We start from the raw sequence: 11612 nt of genomic DNA on the forward strand, positions 1-11612 counted from the left end.
GTCCCTCACCAGACTGTCAAATTCCGACCAGCCACCGGCCCACCACCACACCATACTCTCGTCTCTGACTATCCAGGCTTCCTTCACCACACAACCACCACTCTCTCTCGCGATCTCTCTCTCTCACGGACAGAACTGGGGATCTCTCTCACGGTCTCCCTTGGTTTTCTGAAATTAGGTAATTCATTTAGTTTTCTGAAATCTCTCTATCTAACTGTCACACACACACCTCTCGCTCTTTCTCTTTTCTTTTGCGATTTTGTCTCTTCACAGAATTTAGTCAGGTATGTTGTGGTTTTCTAGGGAGCATTGATTCGGGGGTTACGGCATGAGGCAATAGTTCAACTGAATCTCTGTGATTAAGCAAATTTCATGTCTTTCGCTCCTATCTGACGACCCCTGTGATTGTTTCTCTAGTTTTGAATTTAAACTTGATGTTTGTGTCAAAATTGCGCTTAGTTTTTCATCCAATCAATTTCTCCCTTTTGTTTTTTGCCTGTTTGCCGAGTATGGATACGGATTTTGCAAATTTTCTCCTGGAATTATCCTATCCCACATTTTGTTAAACCCCTGAGATTATCATGGTACCACTACCAAGTGCCATTGTTGTGCATTGTCCTTCATCATTGTGCTCTCATTTGTTTGTTGTGATATTTTAATTGTATTTGTAAATGCAAGCATGTCTGAGATTGTTGGTGCCGGTATTGTTTACTACTAAATGTCAATCCATTTCTTCTGCGTGGAATGCTTATCTGATCCCTCCCAAGGCCGAACCGGGTTTTAAACTATGGCAGTAAAATTGATACTATATTTTTGCAACATCAAGATTGCTTAATTGTTTGGTATTTGTTCTCTCGAGTATCTCACACTACCTATGGCAGCATCAATCGTTATTCCAATCTGAGTGGACGGTGATGTTTTGTGTTTTGGTCTCTCGCCGTAATGGCCTCTTTGGCCTTGCCAACTACTGTGATATTGCATCAATTGTCCGAGTCCATGAAACCTTTAAGCATATGCAGTTCATCAATTGGACCAATATTAGTTTTTTTTGTCCAAAAGCCCAAAAGCCCAAAATTATTTCGGGATTCCCGATTTGTCCCGAAATCCCGAAACTATTTCGGGATTCCCGAAATTGGGATTCCTGAAAATTTGGTTTGGGATCGGTATTGAAATTGGGATTCCCGAAAATTTCGGTATGGGAATCGGGACAAGGGTTTCGGTATGAGATCCCATACCGAACCACCCCTAGCTCTATGAGTATCAAAGCCAAAACTAAAGCCTAAAGTGACCACGCAAGTCAACTGCTCCATCAAAGTAGACAACTCAACTGCTCATCCTACGGCGAAGTTTTGCAAGTTGCCTCCAACAGGTAAGGTTCCCAAGCCCTGAAGCTGAAACTAAAACCTAAGTGATGACCTGGGATCAACTGCTTCATTGAAGCAGCTCACCTAACCACCCGTCCTACGGTAAATTTTCGCAAAAGACATGGTAAAATAGAAAGATGAAGCAAAAACAAGGAAATCTGTTTATTAAATTTCTAGCAACTTGATAAACCGGCTCGAATGCCAACAAAGTTCAAGCAAAAAATAACAAAAAAAAAGAGAAGAAAACTCATAAGTCTTAGCAAAAAGACTACTCATTGGCAGTCTGTGTAACCACTGGTTTCTCAACTGCCACGCTTTCAACAGCCGTGCCATTCACAGCAGCTAAAGTTTCCATCAGCTCATATTCAGCCGCCTCTGCCTGGACTGCCTGATCCTCAGCTGCTCCACCAAAAGCAACCTCAAACTAGAAATCAAGCAGATCAACTAGAGAAATGGAAAAAGTCTCAAAGTCCTTCTCGGAAAACTCATAATCCGACAACCTGCTCTGAAGATGGTCTACATAGCTAAGCTTGTAGAAATCGGCCTGACAATAAGCAAGCCTAGTGTGATCACCTTACAGCTCATCCAATTTCTTTTTCAGGTTCTCACTAATAGACATCGCACCTTGCAGATCCATTTCCTTGGACTCAAGTTTACTGGCAACCTTCTTGAGATAAAGCACTTCAGCATACATGAAGATAAACTCCTCGTCCTTGGAAAAACAAGTAGATCGTAGCTCCAAATTGACATGCTTAAGGTCCTCGACCATCGGAGAAACACAACTAACTTCATTCTCTACAACTTTTAACATTGCCTAAGTCGCACTAAGCATAGCATTCAAGTGTACGAGCTTCTGATGAGCGATCTTTAGTTGCAAAGAAGTGGGGGTAGACACTTGACAACATAATGATCAATGCGCATAAACTTGGTTGCTATGATCAAAGTCTTATACATCGTAGCAATTAGGGAAGACCTCTTCGGGTAGGTAGAACGCTTCACAAAAGAGTTCGAACAGACGACAACTTTCCTAACACTATCAACAAACTTGGCGCATGCATCAACTTCCTCAAGCAAGTCAGCCTTCAGCAGGACACAAACTTCAAGAAACTCTCCAACCTCAGATTCGGTGGATCTCTCACAACTGCCAATACGCCTCTGAGAAGCAGAGCCAGACTCAACTCCCGATGGACGCTTCGATACAAACCGGGATACCGAATGCGTCACCAAACTCTTTCGCTGAGCAAGTTTCTTAGCAATGGGTGTGGTCACCTACAGAGTAACAGGTTTCACAGGCTCGGGCTCAACGGTCATCTTCACCCCCTTGGGGGAAGTTAGATCAATGACAAGCTTCTTGGCAGCAAATGAGCTCCCACAAGCAGTAGAATAAGTCATTGGCTTCTTCTCAGCTGAAGGCTCATAAACAGGTAAAGAATACTTCTTCTTTCCACCACCATTGGCAGTAAGCTCTACAGCATCGATCGGGCGAGCCAACACCTCATACTTTATCCTCTTTATCTCTTCCCTCGGAGGCAGGCCACCTTTCTCTCAATGAAGAGGGCTAAGCAGCCATTGCTACTCACGGTACTCAGCAAGAATGCCTAAGGTGACGTGCACTTTCTTCATATCTGTCGAAGTCCTAGGAGTTGAGCAAACTCTTAATCTACGCAAAGTAAAAAAAACGATCAATAAATTAAAGTCATGGATGAGCTCAACAAAAACTCAAGCAAGACAAGAATGAAGCAGTTCACTTACCACTGATAAAGGTAGTAGGGACACGCAGTCAAACTCCCACTCTCCACTTACCCTCAAGGTATCTCTTGCCTACTCATGATCACCTTTACTAATAGCATCGAGCAGCCTATGGTAAGACCTCAGCTGCCCTACACCTTCCTTGTGGCTAATCTCAAAGAAGGAATAAAACTCATTTATGGTCAAGCTAAGATAAAAAAACCTGCTCAGGTTCGAGAACCCCACCATCGTACGAACTGCATTCGGGAAGCACTAAGCAGGCGCACATCTCATGAAGCATATCACCTCCTGGAAGAAATGCAACGTAGGAAAAGTAAATCCCAACACAAAGTAGTACGGATGGAATTTGATAGCTCTCTTCCTAGCAGAGGCACCCTCACCGCATGGTTCATGGTCGCTATCATCTTTCACTTGCTTGACGTGAACCCCTGATGGAATCACATGCTTGTACGCCTCAAGAAAATCCCAAAACAGCTCGTCGGAATTGATCTTGACATGTACAACTTTAAAGTAACCCACCTTGCCGGAAGAACGACCTTGACGGTACAAAGGTGGAGGATATTCGTCACTTTTATGGTCGGGGGAAAACATCTTAAAGTCTCTGTGAGAAGTACAAGGAAAAATATTTAGAAATCATTTCATGATGAGAGAATAAAAGAATAAATAAATAAAAGAAGAAGACCGTAAGCCCAACGCCCTCACGTAAAGCCTCACGACCCTTATACTCTCTTTTCCCCACACACTGAGCAGTCCAACTAGGCCTAAAGCCTCTCGGCCCTCTTTTTCTCACACACGGACTGACCCAACGTGGGGGGAGGACCATTCCTCTTCTCCCTTCTCCGCTCTCACGTTAAGCGCCCAACAAAGCAGGGTTGGGTCATGCGACCCAGGCCACCAAAGACCGAGAGCCAGCCTAAGCCCGTCTCTCCCTCTCTCTTGTCTCTCTACTACATGGTCCCCTACCCAGCAACCTGCAAGGTTTGGCCCATGCCAACCTTTCAGCACCCTAGCACCGCCGACACCTTGGCTAAGCCGAGCTGACCCTCTTACCGCACTACCTGTAGCCTCGTGGTATCCCTACCACACCACTCACATCTCCTTGGCATCCACCAAGCTAATTTTTCAAATCCCAAGACTCCCAAAAAATTCAGGAAGAAGAAATTCAAATTTTTTCTTACCTTAATACGGCACGGAGAAGAAGAACAATGAGAAACGACTCTTTGCAAGGGCAAGAAAAGAAGAACGCTAAGGGAGGAGGAATAAAAATTTCCTTTGGCTTCACTTTCATGTTGGGTTAATAATTGTTCTCCAAATTTATTTAATCCCCTGCTTAAGGCAAATTTAAATAGGTTTTGGTGCACGTAGACCACTTGATTTTTCCTACAGATTTCTACGTGCTTGACAAAGAGGACTCATGCCACTCTCCACCATCGCCACTCTTACTTGGACGACCTTTCATAAAAACTGCCCACACCAAGATTGACGTAGCCAAGGGAGCCTTAACTATGGAGTTTGGTGGTGATATGATCAACTTTAAAGTTTTTGAATCTATTAAGAATCCTAATGATGTTCGTCCTTGTTTTGCCATTAATGTAATTAAAAATATAGGGAAGGAAAGTTCAACACCAATTAAGAAGGATGAATTTTGAACCACCAACGAATATGGAATTGGAGTAAAGCATAAGGAACACGCCCCAATCCTCAAACCATCAAATCTGGCTGAGAACACCCCTTATGCATCTGTTGACAGTGCTGCCACTTCATTGCAGCACATTGGTAAGCCACCTCCTCCAATTCCAATTCCCATTTCAAATAATAGGTTGTTACCTCCTTTGGTGCAGGTACCTAGTCGAATTCAAGGTGGTGGGAGAGTTCATGTTGACTTACGGAAGCAAAACACCATAATCATGAAGGATCACTATCCTTTCCCATTCAAATATCCAAAGTATGAAGTATTTCGAAGGGTAGGTTGTGGAGGAAATACTCCTCCAGTCAGTGGGCTCCAATGAAGCTTAAAAGGAGGTATCGTCCGGCTGGAAGACGTTAAAGCAAGCGCTTCTTTAAAGGCAACCCATGCGTTCAAATAAAGAAGACCTAAGAAGCTCTGACTTCATAACCAAATTTGCGTTCTTAAACTCTACTCCTTATTGCTTTTACTTTGACATGCTTGTCATGATTGTTAGTTGTGTTGTTTGCTTGCTTGCTTGTGAGTTTATGTTTGAAACATTGAGGACAATGTTTGGTTTAAGTGTGGGGTGGGGGGGGGGGGTAAACAAGTGTTTTTGTTGAAAATTCGTAGGATTTTACCACCTAGCACCTCTAGAGATGTCTCTCACTGTTTTTAAATGTTTTTAGTGTGTTTTGAACTGTTTTAGTGTGTCTTGAAAGAAAAATACGAAAATTTGAAAAAAAATAGAAAACGTTTTGAAAAACCCAAAAAGTGTCGTTTTTAGAGTCATTTTTGTGTGTTTGTGTCTTAGGGTACCTTCCAACACAATGATGAGGATTTGGTTCTTTATAGTTGGAGGTGAATTCAAAGCCATGATTATATGTTTTATATGAATTGATTACATCTAGTTATTGTTTCTTGAGTCTTGAATGTGATTTGCTTATCTGAGTTATCAAAACTTATTTATGTATGTAGATTGAGGGTCGACACTTAATTTGCATGCATGAATTTAATGCTAGAGTATAAGAGAGTTTTACCTAATCATTATGAAATTATATTCACAAGTAGTGGAAGACACTAGTCATGATTGTGTTAAGTAAATTCTTGGCAGGAGTATCATGCTTTTCATAGTTACGAATGCCTCATCAATGCTTATGGTTTTCAAAAAACTTAATGACCTTTGATATGTTTTTCTATCATGCTTTTCATAGTTAGGGAACTTGATAAGGATAATTTGGTTGCAATGCGTATTCTATCCAATTCAATGAGTTAAGGAAAATTTGATGGTTAATTTGTGGTATCACGGTTAACTTAGGGTGTTGTCATTCATAGTCTAAAGGAATAATAACTGGAAATTGGTTTGTATGCATATGTCATGTGTGGAGAATGACCCTCTGACTAGCCATTCACCCTTTAAATCACCAATTTCATTTAAAATTACTTAGAGTCTTAAATATGTTTAGTTTTACTTCAAATTCGTCAAAAACCAATTCCCCTTTATATTTCATGTCTTTAGGTTAGAATATGTCCAAAATTGGTTTCTTTTTTATGTTTTGAGTCTTTTTAGTTCAAAATTCGTCCAAAGTCATTCTTAGTGTTAGTTTTTAGTCAATTTGTTTGTTTGTGCTGTTTTGAGTAGTTTGAGTCAGTTTGAAGTGTTTTTAGTCTAGTTTAGTGTTAAAGAGTTTAATTTGTGTAGATTAGCAGCCCTTCTAATCCCCAGCCTAAAACGATCCCTACCTTCATATACTACACTCATAGGGTTTTAATTTGAGTGTTAGAATATTTCACATCATGCTTCTACCCACTTGGAAAAGTACTTCGTTGCCACGATAATTAGAGGTGGGCACTTAGAACCAAAAATCGAAACCGAAACACAAATTGAATCGAACCGCACCGAACAATTTGGTTTTGCAATTTTGAAATGGTTACGGTTTCGAAACCGAACCGTGACAAAGAAAATGGTTTGGTTTCGATTTTGGGTTTTCAAAATCACACCATATTGAATGTTATGTTTTAATTAGTTCAACCACACTAATCATGTCCAATTTTGCCCCATTATTCGTTGGTTAGGTCTAAGTTCCATTTCCTTTTCTATAGTCCAGTTTGCTTGTTGGAACGTTAAGGGTCTTATTTCTACCCTAAGCTGATGGTATGAGAAAGCTTATTGCCGCTCAAAATCCTAATTTAGTTTATATTGTTGAAACTGGAGTGAGATTGGTTAATGAAGTGGTCAGTTTTAGAAGTTTTATTTGGATTACTATATGAATAACTTGGGTAGTCACAGTTTGGGAAAATTCAGATTGGTTGGAATCTTTTAACCATGAGGTTTTCAAAGCACAAGGATTCTGACCAAGACATTGGCAGTAGAGGCTTATAATAACGTTAGAGGCTTTAGTGAAATAGTGCTTGTTGAACCATTGCCGAGATTGCACTATTGGGGGACTACATCAATGAGTCTTATTTAGAAGATCTTTGCTCTGCATAGGTTTTCCTATAGCTACATGAATTTCTTACCTCCATTTATGTCGAATCATTTTCCCATGTTGGTATTAAGCTGTAACCTTAAGCTGAGAAATATGCTTTGAAGTTCTCTGCTTTTCTGCTGCTGATTTTCTATTGTTTTGTTTCATTTTTTATGCAATTTTGCTTCTATTTTTTGCGGCTTTTTTATTTTTTTTATTTTTTACAGTTTTGCCACTATTTTTTGCAGTAGTTTTGTTGCATTGTTGTTGCTGTTTTGATGCATGTTCATTAATTAATATATGAGGAAAATAAGACCGTCTTATGTGTAAATAGGTGTATATTTTAAATTGTACATTTTTTTTTTCTCAAAACTGAACCGAAACTGTAATGAAATATTTTTGCAGGGAGTGTGCCAGTCTGTAATGAAATCTTGCCAGTTCGAAGTTGTACTAACCTGTCTAGATACCCCACTAAAATAGAGCGTTTGAGTTGATGGTCGAAGGCGGAGCCCAAGTCGGCCAGTGCGTCTGTGTGGGCGTTTTATGCCCGTAAAACTTGAGTAAGGGTGTAAGCCTAAAACATCTCAAGCTGCTTTCGTACCTTCTCTAAGTATTGTGCCATTCTTGGACACTTTATTGTGTAATCAGAATGATTTGTGAGCTTTTTCATCGCCAAGTCTTTTGCTATTCGAAAGCCTGTTGGTAAAGCCTCGTATTCTTTTCCTTCGTTGGATGCTTTGAAGTCTAAAGAACCGCGAACATAATTGGCGCGGTAAGAACTGATGACTTTGAGTTGGCACGGTGAGGAGCCACATAGTGTGATTCTCATGGTTATGAGTCGTGATGAAAAATAGATGAGCCGCTGCGTTGGGGCCATGTTACGCATAGCAGGAAGCGATGCTCAACTGCTGGTATTAGGGCCCTCTGGAGCTTAGTTACAAAACAATGGTCGGCTGGGGCCGTGTGACACGCAGCATGATATAGTGCTCAACTGCTGATACTGGTTGCTCCTACGTCATTCTAGTGTTTGTCTGCCCATGACGCGCCTTTCGGGCTAAGTTTCTGTGTTTGTCGAAAAACTTTACGTCCACCAGTACTGTGCCTTTATTGTTGCACGTCTAGATTGGTCAGAATAGTGCATCATAAGGATGACTGTGTGCGTTTGAAGGTATAATTTGAGCTTCTGGGTTGCAATAATTGTAGCCAAAGTTAGCTTTTGAATTTTTGGTAGCTGGTTTCCGCATCGAGAAGAGCTTTTGAACTGTTGAATACAAGTAGTCGGGCCCCCAGCTCTTCTGGTATGAGGGTAAAGCTTATTGCTTATTTAGATACTGCCAAGCATGTAAATAAGTTCTCATTTTCCTTTGGGCTTAAACGTGAGCCAATTCTAGCAGTCTTTTCCAGCTGCTCGGGATCAAGAATGATGCGCTCATCATCTTTTTTGGGTTTTCATCCCGTCTCGTCTGCTTGTGCGTTGATTTGGACACCATCTTCATGATTCATCTGCTGTAATTACTCTATGGTAGCTTCATTGTCCTTTTAGTAGCCTCTACGAGGGTAAGAGGCTTCTTCTTTGACTCTTTCAGCATTTGCATAATACATCGTCGAGATGTGGCCTGGTTAGACTTAATTTCTCCGACTCCTTATCCCTGGATGCAAACTCAGATCTTTTGATACTTGATAAAGGTTACAGCATCCAACTTTATTAGCCAAAGTCGCCCTAGAATCCCATTGTAGGGAGACAGGTTGCTTATTATTGTGAACATCTGCTTTGAGACAACTGAAGGTATTCTCACTTCAAGTGTAATGTTGTCGATAACAATCGAGGTGTATCTGTTGAATTCGGTGAGTACCTCTGCTCAACGTATGATTATGCTTTCCATGCCTATCTTCTGAATTACTAAGAGCTGAAGTAGGTTGATTGTACTTCCATTGTCAACCATCATTATGTCGATTATAACATGTGCTAGTTGGATATATATCACTAATGCATCGTCGTGTGGAAAGTTGAACACCTTTGGCCTATTTCTTAGTGAAGCCAACAATGGGACCAGGTAGGTGTTGACTGCCTAGATCTGAGATAGGAATAGAGCATGCTGGATCTCTCTCTTCTTGGAGTTATTGGTGGCCCCTAAGTGCTCGGATTCAGCGAAGATGCCATTGATCTGAATTGTCTTGGCCAGTGGCTTTTCATTGGCATCTGTGATTCTCTTAGGCTGCATAGCTGGCTTGTCCAAGTATATGTCGACCTTGCCTTCTTTCACCAACTTCTATAGGTAATTCCTCCAAGTGTAGCAATCATCGATTGTGTGATCGAGACCTCGATGGAATGTGTAGTACTTAGTGTGATCTAACTTAGAGGTGTCTCCCTTTGATTGCTTTGGCAGTTTAAACCATTGTTCACTCTTGATGTCGTAGAGGATTTGGTGGTTCGGGATCGAGAACTTAGTGTAGTTCTTGTACATTAGGCCTCTTTAATCGGGGGTTGATCCCTATGGTTGGTCTCCTGCTTGCTTTTGTTGTTATACTGATTACCGTCCTCCTTCTTTTAAGATACTAACAATTCTTTTCGAGGCTACTCAGTTGCCTTCTTTGCTCATCGAGCCTTGTCCCAAAATGCATGCTTCTCAGTTAAAATATGTGTTTAGGGTTTAATTCTTTAAATCTCTATTCTTCTCCATCTATGAGGAAATATTTATACACATATAATCCGCATAAGTAGACCAAATCCTAGCCAACTAGGAAATACAATCAAATCTCCAATTAATTACATTCCTAATTGTACAAGGACTCAAGTCAACATTCTCTACCAAAGTGAATGAGTCTGCCGAAGTTAGATATTCTACCATGATCAATTCTCTGAATAACGGGTGGTTTGCTGGGACTTTTTTTTTTTTTTGAAGGCTGCACTAGCTATTGAGTCATTGCATCTGACTATCTTCGCTTTTTCTACTTTGAACCTCTTCAGATAGTCACGGAACAACTTCTTTGAGTTCTTTTTTATGCTCTCCCACCCGATAAGACGAGAGAATACCCTATCTCAGGGGCTGCTTGCCAGGACACTGTTGGAGAGGTTTGTCGTCTGCCATTGTCTTGCTTCGAGACACCTCGTCTGGGACATACTGCATTTGGTGCGCTACAAAAGCTAATTCACCAAAATCGTCTATTGTGCAAGGGTGCTTGTCAGCTCTATGACTTATCTGGACAAGTGTTGTTCGCCATATGAGATGGAAGAGCTTGGATGTTATGGCATCTTCTTGAGTGGTGGAAGTGTAATGGACTCCGAGCGCAATATTTTAGCTGGGATATATCAAATCTATAGAAAATTTGGGTGAAAATACCCCTAATTCAATCCCCGGTCCAAAATTTGGAAGCTAGGACAATTGAACCGGTCTCAAACCTGTTTGGGCTGCTAAGTGGGCCATGAGAGTGGGCTGGACCGCATGTGCGGGCCATATTGTAGGCACGGGCTGGGCCACAGGAGCGCGTGGACACTAGGCCCTTCCTCTTCTCGGTGCGACTTGGGCTTGTGCGGCGTCCTAGGCCTACGGGTCTTTGACTTGCACTGCAATGGGCTCGCTGGTCTTGGATAACATTACCTTTATCATTTATTTAGTAAGGACCAAGGGGAATACAATACCAAAGATACGAGGACACTATGATGGGCTATGTCGCCGTTTCATCGAACGTCTACTAACTTCATACACATTGTATGTCTATAAAAAAAATTATCATGATATAAACTTAAAGATTAGACTTGATTTAAAAATCTCAATCAGATATTTATAATGTTACAAATTTTTTAATAAAATGTAAAATGTGATATGATAATTGTTTTGAAGTAGAGTTCAAGGAAGTTTATGCCTCAAACTAGTATTTGATGTTACGGATACGGTTGGAGATGCCCTCGTACTAGTCGTCTCTGCCATGAAGAAAAAATCATTTACACCAATCTTGGCGAGAAACCTTGCAACTGCCTTTCATGTCTGTAAAAGAAAAAAAAATCGATTTTTACAGGGATGAAAAAAAATGAATCAGACCCGATGAAAAGAAAATGATGTTTCAAGGATGACAATGCAGCATCATCCTTCTTTAGAATAGAATTATTAGTGAATCTTTTACTAATGCATATTGAGGATTATTTCCAGTCAAGCATCCTACATAATTATGATATCTTTTTCCAAATAAAATATTCTTGGAATCAAGCATCCCTCATCATCTTCCAGTCGCAACAATTGTGGGAATGTTTAATAAAAAATGACTTAGCTTCAAATGAATAAAGACAAGAACAACTTAAATTTCAAGTTCTACTCAAAAACAGCTTTCATTTTCATCGATAAATTTCATACAGTCCTTTTAAAACAT

The 11612-nt window shown here is 40.6% G+C and overlaps 1 non-coding gene across 1 annotated transcript; it reads left to right on the top strand.

The window, feature by feature from the left end:
- The first annotated feature begins 315 nt into the window (after positions 1 to 315).
- LOC114822835 (small nucleolar RNA snR60/Z15/Z230/Z193/J17) lies at positions 316 to 402 on the top strand. The gene has a single exon (XR_003771024.1). It is a non-coding gene; the product is annotated as a small nucleolar RNA snR60/Z15/Z230/Z193/J17 (small nucleolar RNA).
- The last annotated feature ends 11210 nt before the right edge of the window (positions 403 to 11612 follow it).

Source organism: Malus domestica, chromosome 17, assembly GCF_042453785.1.
Source record: "Malus domestica chromosome 17, GDT2T_hap1".
In the NCBI taxonomy this organism is placed as follows: domain Eukaryota; kingdom Viridiplantae; phylum Streptophyta; class Magnoliopsida; order Rosales; family Rosaceae; genus Malus; species Malus domestica.